The sequence below is a fragment of the Capra hircus genome, unplaced genomic scaffold, assembly GCF_001704415.2.
Source record: "Capra hircus breed San Clemente unplaced genomic scaffold, ASM170441v1, whole genome shotgun sequence".
In the NCBI taxonomy this organism is placed as follows: Eukaryota; Metazoa; Chordata; class Mammalia; order Artiodactyla; family Bovidae; genus Capra; species Capra hircus.
The window spans coordinates 1,366-10,395 of record NW_017218022.1 but is presented as its reverse complement, the minus strand read 5'-3'; the positions used below and the strand labels follow the sequence as shown (position 1 = coordinate 10,395).

Below are 9,030 nucleotides of genomic sequence, written 5' to 3'. Positions count from 1 at the left end.
GTATCTGCTTTATGAGCTGGATGGGAATTAATGAAACCTGGGGTGTGCACTTGTCCAGCTGTGCTATGTTACAACAGTTGCCATTCCGATTAACAAGGAATGACAGTTTCTTCTGTTCCACATCCGGGCCAGGGTTTTCATAGTCACTCACGAATGTTTGCTCAAATGTGAGCTGTGAGATGGTGTTTTGTTGCAATTTTTAACTCGTATTTAATTTATCACAAATGAAATTGATCACATTTTAAATGTTCCTTGGACTTCCATGTTTCACCTTCCATGCAATGCCTGTTAACGTGTGTTTTTGACATCTACCTTAAAAAAAATATTGATTGGTGAAAGATCTTCACCCTTGTTGCGCATTCACTCCCACTCCCTGGCTTCTGCTTTCCTCATTTTGTGATGTCTTTTGATGAGCGGCAGTTGTTACTTGTAACACGATCATATTTATCCATCTTTTGCTTACCCATTTGTTTGGCTTTTTAAAGAAGTTCTTCATTCCCCCAGACATCATAATAGCATTCTGTTAGGTATGCTCCAAAAGGTTTCATGATTTTTGTCTTTCACAGTTAATGTCTATTAATACCTTCAATTTAAGTTTCAACTTACCTGCAGTTTATATTCATGCCTTGTCTCTGAAGAAAAACAGCTTTTTTTCCAGCAAAGCCTGTGGAGAGAAGATACCACCTTACCCTCTCCCCTCATCTCCCCTTCACTCACAGCCCCATCCCTAGAGGCTGTCAGAGATGCAAGAAATAAGAGAGAGCGAGAGGGCAGGACAGGGCAGGAAGAGAAGGATGGAGCTGATGCCTTCCGTGTGTGCTGTGGGATCTCTCCCCAGGAGGGAGCGTTTAAGTAAAGGCCTGAAGCCAGTGGAGGAATGAGCTGTCTGTCGCTGGAAGAGAAGCGTGTTTCAGGGAAATCAGAGAGAAGGGAAATGCTCTTTGACTGGAAGGGGCATGGATTTTTCAAAAGAACAGCCCAGGATGCCATGTGGTCCAAGCACCTGAGAGGAGAATGCAGGGAATGAGGTTCATTTTCACAAACGTTCCTGTTCTTCACACTAGCTGCCTCCACCTCCAGGTTAAAAAAAGTCCCACTTTTAAGACTCACCTGAACCTCCTCTCCCCATGGGACTGTCAGGGCTTCTAGACTCCTGGGCTGGGCGAGTGGACTCTCCACTGCCCTGTGACGGGGGTTGCTTTCTGTATTACCAGCAGAGAATGAGCTTCTCAAAGGGAGATTTTGTTCTTTATCACTAGTGATAAAAATGTCCGGTAAATATTGGATGAATTTACAACTAAATCCAAGAAGGAAGGATGCTACTTTTCTTCCATCTTCACCTTGGCCCATTAGAAACTGGGTACAGTAGGAACCCTGGGCTTCTGTTAAAAAGACTCTAGCAACGGTCAGGTCAGTCTTTAACCTTGTAGGTAGGTCCCAGGAATGAGACTCAGCCAAAGCTTCCCACCCTCCCCCTTACTGAGAGTTGGTGACCGGTGAGCCCTTCTCTCTGGGCTCCGCCCAGTGGGTGTCAACTTTCGCAGGCTCCGTGGGCTGATCTTCCACCTGGCTTGGCCTCTCCTTGGCCATACCAGATTCCCAAGTGCCCTCCTGGTTCAGGGACCAAGAAGCTGGTGTCATTACCTGCTGGTGTCATCACAGCCCTGGAACCCCAGCTGAATCACGTTTGCTTCTGGTGACAAGGGCGCCCGCCTGTCCCTGAACAGAGGGGCTGGCCATGCTGTCCTGGTCAGCTTCCCGCACGGACAGCTTCCTGTCATTTCACCTTGACTCGGCCTGCCCCTTTGCCTTATGGGGACGTCCTGGCCTGTCACAGACACTGCTGTTCCTCACCTTGAATGGGGAAGCAGGTAAGTCCTTATGACCCCGAGAATCCCCGGGTGGTGAGTTGTGTGGCCAGCCCTGGCCTTAGCACCCCAGGATGATCAGCGGGCCTAGCCCACAATGAATGTAGTCGATTCGTTCTGCCTGAGAGAGAGGACAAAAGGGTGGGTCCTGAAGGTATTTACTGAGTCAGGCATGCTGAGATCAGGCCTGGTTTTCCTGATGGGGAGTCTGAATCATCATTGAAAGACGGTAGCCTTCCCCAGCAGTCTGGGGGCTCAGGAAGCCCAGCCAGGCCTGCGGGCCCTCTGCTACCCCCCAAGTTAGCCCCGGCAGACAGCTGCTCCGGGGTCCATGGGCTGCTCTTCTCCTGGGGTTTTCTGGTGGTTTTAGTCCATTTTTTACCCTCACATCTCCTTGGACTATTCAGCAGAAGTGATGTGTGCCTTTTCCCTGAGATGCTGAACACAGTGGACATTCCTCCTTTTCTGTGACTGGAGTTTTGTGATCATCCTAAATAGCCAACAGAATCAGGTGCAAAGTGTCAGAAGAAGCATGTGTGAAAAAGGTCCCCAACCAGGAGAACAGGCGTGTCGTCAGGCCAAGCCCAGTGTGATGGAAGCTGGGCAGAGGTGGTGACGGGCAAGGAGGAGTAATGAGGGCTTATTTACTTTTCCTAACTTTAAAAAATATTAAGTTTTTATAGACTATATTTGAACATTTTGGTAGCTACAAAACAGATATATAAAATTTTCTCACTACCTTCTTCACAATAACTCAATTTCTCTCTGTGTTCTTAAACTTTGCTCAAATTTGAAAACTGAATGCAATGTGTGTCGATTCTTATTTCTTAGTGCTGACTGTGCATTGAGGAGAAAGGGTAGAGTGGGCCTAATGAAGCGCAGGGCGCTGGAGAGCAAACTACAGACTAGGGCGCTCCAAGCCCGCACTCTCCACAGTGAAATCAGTAAAACCACCAGGGTCTGTCAGCGCAGAGGACCCGAGAAGTAGCAACAATGATCTCTTTTCTGCTCCCACCATTGCCAGCCCTAGCAGGGGTCCAGAGTGGCTCCTGGGGTATGTGTGTGCCTCTATGTTTGTGTGTGTGTACGTGTTTGTGTGTGTGTGTGCCTGCTATGTGTGTGTGTGTGCGCGCATGTGTGTGTTTATGTGTGTGTGTGTGCGTGTGTGTGTGTGCGCGTGTGTGTGTGTGTGCGCGCGTGTGTGTGCTGTTGTGCATGTGTGTGCACGCGTGCATGTGTGTGCGTGTGCGTGCTTGCGTGTGTGTGTGTGTGCCTCGTATTTCTTCCTGCCACAGAAGTGAGTCTGGATGCTTCAAGTAAGCAGTGACCATGCCATGCAAACAGCGCGGTGAACAGGGTAGTGTCCTTGGGAGCTGAGTGTGCACAGAGTTTGTATAATGGGTCCAGGGGCAAACTTCCGATTGTTCCCGGTGGTTCACAGCTGTTTTGGTGAGCGGGAATGGTCTTCCCCTGGGATATCAGCTCAAAGCTGATGGAGGGAAGGACTACACAGGCGTGTGTTAGAGCCGGCAGCTCTGGGCACGCATGATTGGGCAAGCCAAGTGAACAGCTCGAGGCTCCTGACCTGAAGGAAGAGACTGTCGGACATAGGGATCCCAGGCCTGCAGAGTCCAGAGCTCTGATTGGCCCGCAGGGGCTCTGGGTGTTAGTGGAGCAGAGAGGTGGAGGGGCTGAGATGCCAGCTGCCTGTCCCAAGACTAGAGAAGGAGGGGGGCAGGAAAAGCACGTCGTGTGGCCCATCTTTGTTTCTGGCAACGTCTTTCTGTCCAGACACCAGGCTATAGGGAAGACTTGATTCTTGCTTGTTAGAACCGCTTTAGCTATTCTAACTCTTTATTCTTCCACTGCATTTTTAAAAAATGGTAAATGTGTGTATATATGCACCGCTGGAAGTGCTAGAACTTTGTTTTCATTTAGCGGTTTGCCATAGATATCCTTTCCAATACCTATAGATCTAACTCATTTAAATAACAGCAATAAACCAAAAAGCAAATTGATAGTTGTGTTATGTAAAAGCAGGGGTCCCTTGCCATGCTTTCTAAATATTCTGTGATTAAGTAATGCTGATGTCAACGATTGTTGTTATACGTGTAGTTGCACACCTGTTTCCTGTACACCATTTCTTGTCAGCTGGCTTTGCTTGCTAAAGACTAAAAGACCAATCACGTAGTCAAATTTTCAGTCCTTTCGCTTTATGGCTTCTGAGCCTTTGGGTTTTATTCTTCAGCAGCATCGCGACTCTGAAATTACAGAATGAAATGTCTCCCGCGCTCTCTCTCTTTGTGTTACCGTCACTGTTTCAGCCTGCAGTTCACACAGCCCAGCCCCCTGTAGAATCTCCCTTACTCAGGTTGCGGCCTGGGCCTTGCAATCTCGCGGGGAGGGCCTCTCCGCCGCGGCCTCCCGCTCTCCGCCCGCCCTGGGCCGCTCCGCGCCGTGCTGTCCCGAGCGGGGAGCCCCCTCCCGAGGCACAGGCCCCCCGGCGAGCTCGGGCGTTCGTGCGGTAGGCGCCACTGCGGCCTGCCGGCGACGGCGCCTCGTCCCGGGGACGCTCGAACCGGTTGTCGTGCGCCCCGGCGGCCGCTTGCAGAGCGTTTCTTTCCTTCGGCGACCTTCACAAGGGCTGCGATATAGCAGGCATACGCGGAAGGGAGCTCCAGAGGCCCGCAGCACTGGCGGCGATATCTCCGGTGCTGCGGAGGCCTGGGCACGCCTGCTCCTGCTGAAGATTGGATCTGCCGGGTGTTGGGCGGCTGCCTGGGGCCGGTGCGGGCGGGTTTGGCTGCTCGCTCGGGTCGACCAGCATCTCCCCGCGCCCATCCGTCCGCGGGGACTCGAACGGGAAGAAAGAGGATCTTTCCCGCCGGAGCGCTGGTGGCTCGGCGTCCAGACTCTTGGGTCACCGTTTAGGGCGTTTGTTTCCCTTCCTCGGTATCCCCGCTCCACACTCCGAGGTTTGGCCAGCCAGCACGTACCGTTCTCGGAGAGCTCGTTGGCGGGCCTGGACGCGTCCTGCTCCCGCTTGACTGGAGCGGGCAGGCTTGCGTGACGAGGCCGGCCCGTGTCTCCAGGAGCTGGGGAGCGGTTGAGACGTTTCTTCGGTCCCCGGGTACCGCCCGGGCTATAGTTCGCGGCTGAGACTGACGGTGCCCCACGCGGTGTCCTGGGCCACGTTGTTCAGTTTTTCCGTCTCAGCTGAGAGTTGCCTTGTATCCGTCGGCTGTCCCTGGATCACGGCCCTCCCCCCTGGAGTGGGGACGGTTCGAACGCGCGGAACAAGGCGACGCTGGGCTGCGCGCCCGGCTGGCACCGCGGGCTGTCGCCGCCTGGGGCCCAGGTCCGCAACAGAGACGGGAGGCGGGGAAGCTGCTCCCCGACGCCCACTGTCGTTTCTCCAGGCTCTGCGATCATACGAGGCCGGGCTGTGTCTACACGGGGACCGCTTGTTGTCCCACCTTTTCCCTTTGCGGCCCTGGACCCCACACTCACGAATCCCCTCACCGCGCGTGTTAACAGGGAACGCAGCGAGCGAGTAAAAAGGGAGCCTCATGCGCGGCTCCAGTCCTGCCTGGGTTCGGCGGTCAGAAGTGCCAAACAAATGCTTGAGGCACAGAAAGCGTCCGCGGCCGTCACGTGGAGGGTCCTAAGGAAACGCGAGCCTGGCGCCCCTTTAGTGTCAGAAAAGCCTGTGAACGGGAGGATGCGGGAGAGAAATGCAACCTCCAGCGCACTCGGAGGAAACGAGTGGTGATGCTGTGCCTTCTGCGCCCTACGATCCGGATTTGTCGCGGTGGTGTTCATGCTGTGTAGTTGCAGCTGGGTGATCACCGCCGACAGGTCGACTAGATAGCCAGACAACTTTGGTGCTTTGAAATTTGCTATAATGCAGTTTAGTAGGGAGAAAGTAGGGGCAACCCACTCCAATACTCTTTCCTGGAAAATCCCAGGGGCAGAGGAGCCTGATAGGCTGCAGTCCATAGGGTTGACTGACTTCACTTTCACTTTTCACTTTCATGCATTGAAGAAGGAAGTAGCAACCCATTCCAGTGTCCTTGCCTGCAGAATCCCAGGGACGGGGGACCTGGTGGGCTGCCGTCTATCGGGTCACACAGAGTCGGACACGACTGAAGCGACTTAGCAGCAGTAGCAGGTTTTAGTAGGTGAAAGAAATCTATAATAATGAAAATTACTATTAGCGTTGTTACTCGACGTTACGGTAATTATTACTGTTGTCTGTAATTATGAAGTTTATCCACACAACAGCTGCTCAGTTGAAGATGACCAAAGAGGAGTTTCAGTATGTCTAAGTACTTTAAAACCACAGAAAACTACAACCCAGGAGGCCTGGCCCCATTCCCCGCAGCAGCCATCTGGGAAATCCAGACCCCCAATCTCCGCTGCCATAGGCCTCAAGGTCCAGTTTCGGTCAGTGGCTTTGCTCCCGTATCCTTTCCAATTGGAAACATGGGGGGGAACATGCTCCTCTAAGCAATCCGCAGGGGCGCCTCCTCTTCCCCCGCAGCCGGCCTCCAGCTTCCCTACATCACTAGCTCTGAAGCAGGACGTGCCTTCCTGGTTTTCTACCACTCCTCTGCGTACCCCTAGTCCAGCCTAATGCAAGTGGTGCCGGCTGACCCCTTGCAACCCAGATAGTAGCCCGGAAATGCACTTCCTGATCTGTATTTTAAGGTCTTTTATAAACATAACGGAAGCATAATATTGAGTGAGGAACACGTCTAAAATTAAGGCTTTCCTATTTATAGGGCTCTTTATAACTTTTCCATCCTAAAACTAAAGCTATTCAAGGAGGGGAGAGAGGCTCAAGAAGCAAGTGATATACAAATATAAACTACATATGTAAGTAATTATGGCTAATTTGGATTGTCGTATGGCAGAAACCAACAGAAAATGGAAAAACAATTTTTCCCGATGAAAAAATTTTTGAAAGAAATGATACTAAAGCTATTTGAATGCCTTTTTGTATGCAAAGACCTAGTTCCACATTACTCTTTTCAGTTTTTCAGCAGAATTCGAAAATTGGCGTGACAAGAGGTTTAGACATCTTTTAAAAATTGCGTTCTAGAAACATCTATTTATGTATGTGTGTACTGCTCACTAGCCTTCATTTAATTGCCATACTTTGAAAAAAATTTGTTCTGGAAGGAATTGTTTTATTTTTTGCTTTGAGACCAATATTTTATGTTTTGTGTTTTTATTCATTACGGAATCTGAGCTGTGTGTCCTCCGGTTGATACTCGAAGACTCAAAGGGATCATTCAGCAGCTGTGGAACTTTTTCTGTGAGTAGCTCCCTCCTTTCTGACGCCCTGCCACACAGATCACAGCCTCGGTGGCCTCCCAGCTCACCCCTGTTCTCAATTCAGATTCTGCCAGAATGTTCATGGGCTCCTCTGCCTGCAGTTGCAGCATGAAGACCGCCTGAAGGCAGAGAGCGGCGGAGTCATCAGGTTGGTGTGTGTGCTCACCTTCACGCAAGGAACCTAGCCCTGGAACCCCACACTGCCTGCTGTTCAGGGTCTGAGAACAGTTTCCTATCTTGTTCAGCTTTCTAATTCCCAATGGTAGGTGAGCAAGTAGACACTGTTCCTCTTATCGTTGCAGGAAGGGGAACCCTCTCCAGGGCCCTAGAGTGGGCTCACACGTGCTGACAAAGCAAGAGACTTGGCTGGAGGGGCGCCCGGGAGGACAGCAGCAGGGTGAGGAAGCCCCAGGGGCCCTCTCCACCACGTGACCTGCAGTCTCAGGTTTTATGGTGATGGGGTTGGTTTCCAGGTTGTCTCTGGCCAAGCATTCTGACTCAGGGTTCGTTTCATGCATTTTGTTCAGCTTTCTAATTACCAGTTACTACTGCTGAGGAAGTCCATACACTCTTTGTATTTATTCGGAAGCAGAAATCGCATTTTATTTTAGGAGAAAATTATACTTTTGATGAAGAATTTAAAATCACCTAACCACCCGTGCTTGAAGGTGTCTTTTGTTTCATAGTCTTTGTTTTGCTCCTGAACATGTTAAAATAAAATGAAATATCAGGAGACACACTTAGATGGCTTTCCTCACCCCCTAGAAGAAGTTTATGCCAATAAATTGGGGGTAAGGTCTTATGAGTCTCTGAATTTGAGTCCTTCAGGTACTATCAAGTCACGAAGGCAGTTTTTGCTCCTGTTTTCATAAGATCTGTTGGTGTAATAAGTCACGCTAAATTTTCCCACAGCTTATACTGTGGAGAATTTTTTTTTTCCTGAATCCCAGTGTCCATCTTCTTGCATATCAGTGTTCATCCCCATGTGGATGGGCAAAAAGCATTATAATACTACATCATCCACCCAGTGGCCTGCTGTGCAGGAAAGTACGTCCTGAGGGAGGGCAGTTCCCCCGGCATTGTCAAATAAATAAAAGCAACATGTAGCAAAACACCGTGCTTAGTACACGCTATTTGTGTTTTCAGCTAGGGCATGGAGGAGAAATATACTTCCATGTTTGCTTACAGGGAACTCTAGAAGGACCCGTAAGAAACAAAACACTACCTGCGGAGGGCAGACGGCCCTGGGCACACAGGCTAAACGACAGGAGGCACAAATTAAGGCGAGTATATAATATATCTCTATTATAACCTCCTTGGAATTTTCAGTAAATTGAATTTTTTTAAACCTCCAAAGAATACAATGCATTGTACTGTTTTTATGTTACGATATTTACTGTTTTTACCAACTGAATGGATTTCTGGTTTGTTTTACCAAGGCTGTTGTTGGGCTTCTCAGAATGTTGTTTACTCATGAGTTTTTTCTGGTGGTTTTGATGTTTTTATTTTAACTTTGATAAAGAAAAAGATTTTTCTCAACACCTAGGTGGTTCATCCTTTTCTTTCTTCCTCCTTTCGGATACTTTGTATACTTTGTGGGTTTGGGCACTATTTTCATACCTTTGTTTGCAAGAAAGAGGATAAAGCTTCGCTAGTTTGCTAGGGTCGCCAGAATAAAACACCGCAGCCTGAGGCTTAAATAACAGCGCTGCCTCTAGGTTATCCAGCCTCATGGCATCCGCTGTGCAGAGCTCTCCCGAAGTGCTCTGCTTTGTCTAATCAGCAGTAATGTTTCCTCTGCTGTTACTGATTTTAGTTGTCT

The 9,030-nt window shown here is 49.8% G+C and overlaps 1 long non-coding RNA gene across 2 annotated transcripts; it reads left to right on the top strand.

The window, feature by feature from the left end:
• Nucleotides 1-6,502: 6,502 nt before the first annotated feature.
• On the top strand, nt 6,503-8,513 carry LOC108635526. 2 transcript variants are annotated; one of them, XR_001917810.1, is made up of 4 exons: nt 6,503-7,188; nt 7,273-7,356; nt 7,511-7,605; nt 8,397-8,513. It is a non-coding gene; the product is annotated as an uncharacterized LOC108635526 (long non-coding RNA). The 2 variants fall into 2 exon arrangements; XR_001917811.1 differs by having other exon boundaries at nt 8,355-8,513.
• Nucleotides 8,514-9,030: the final 517 nt, after the last annotated feature.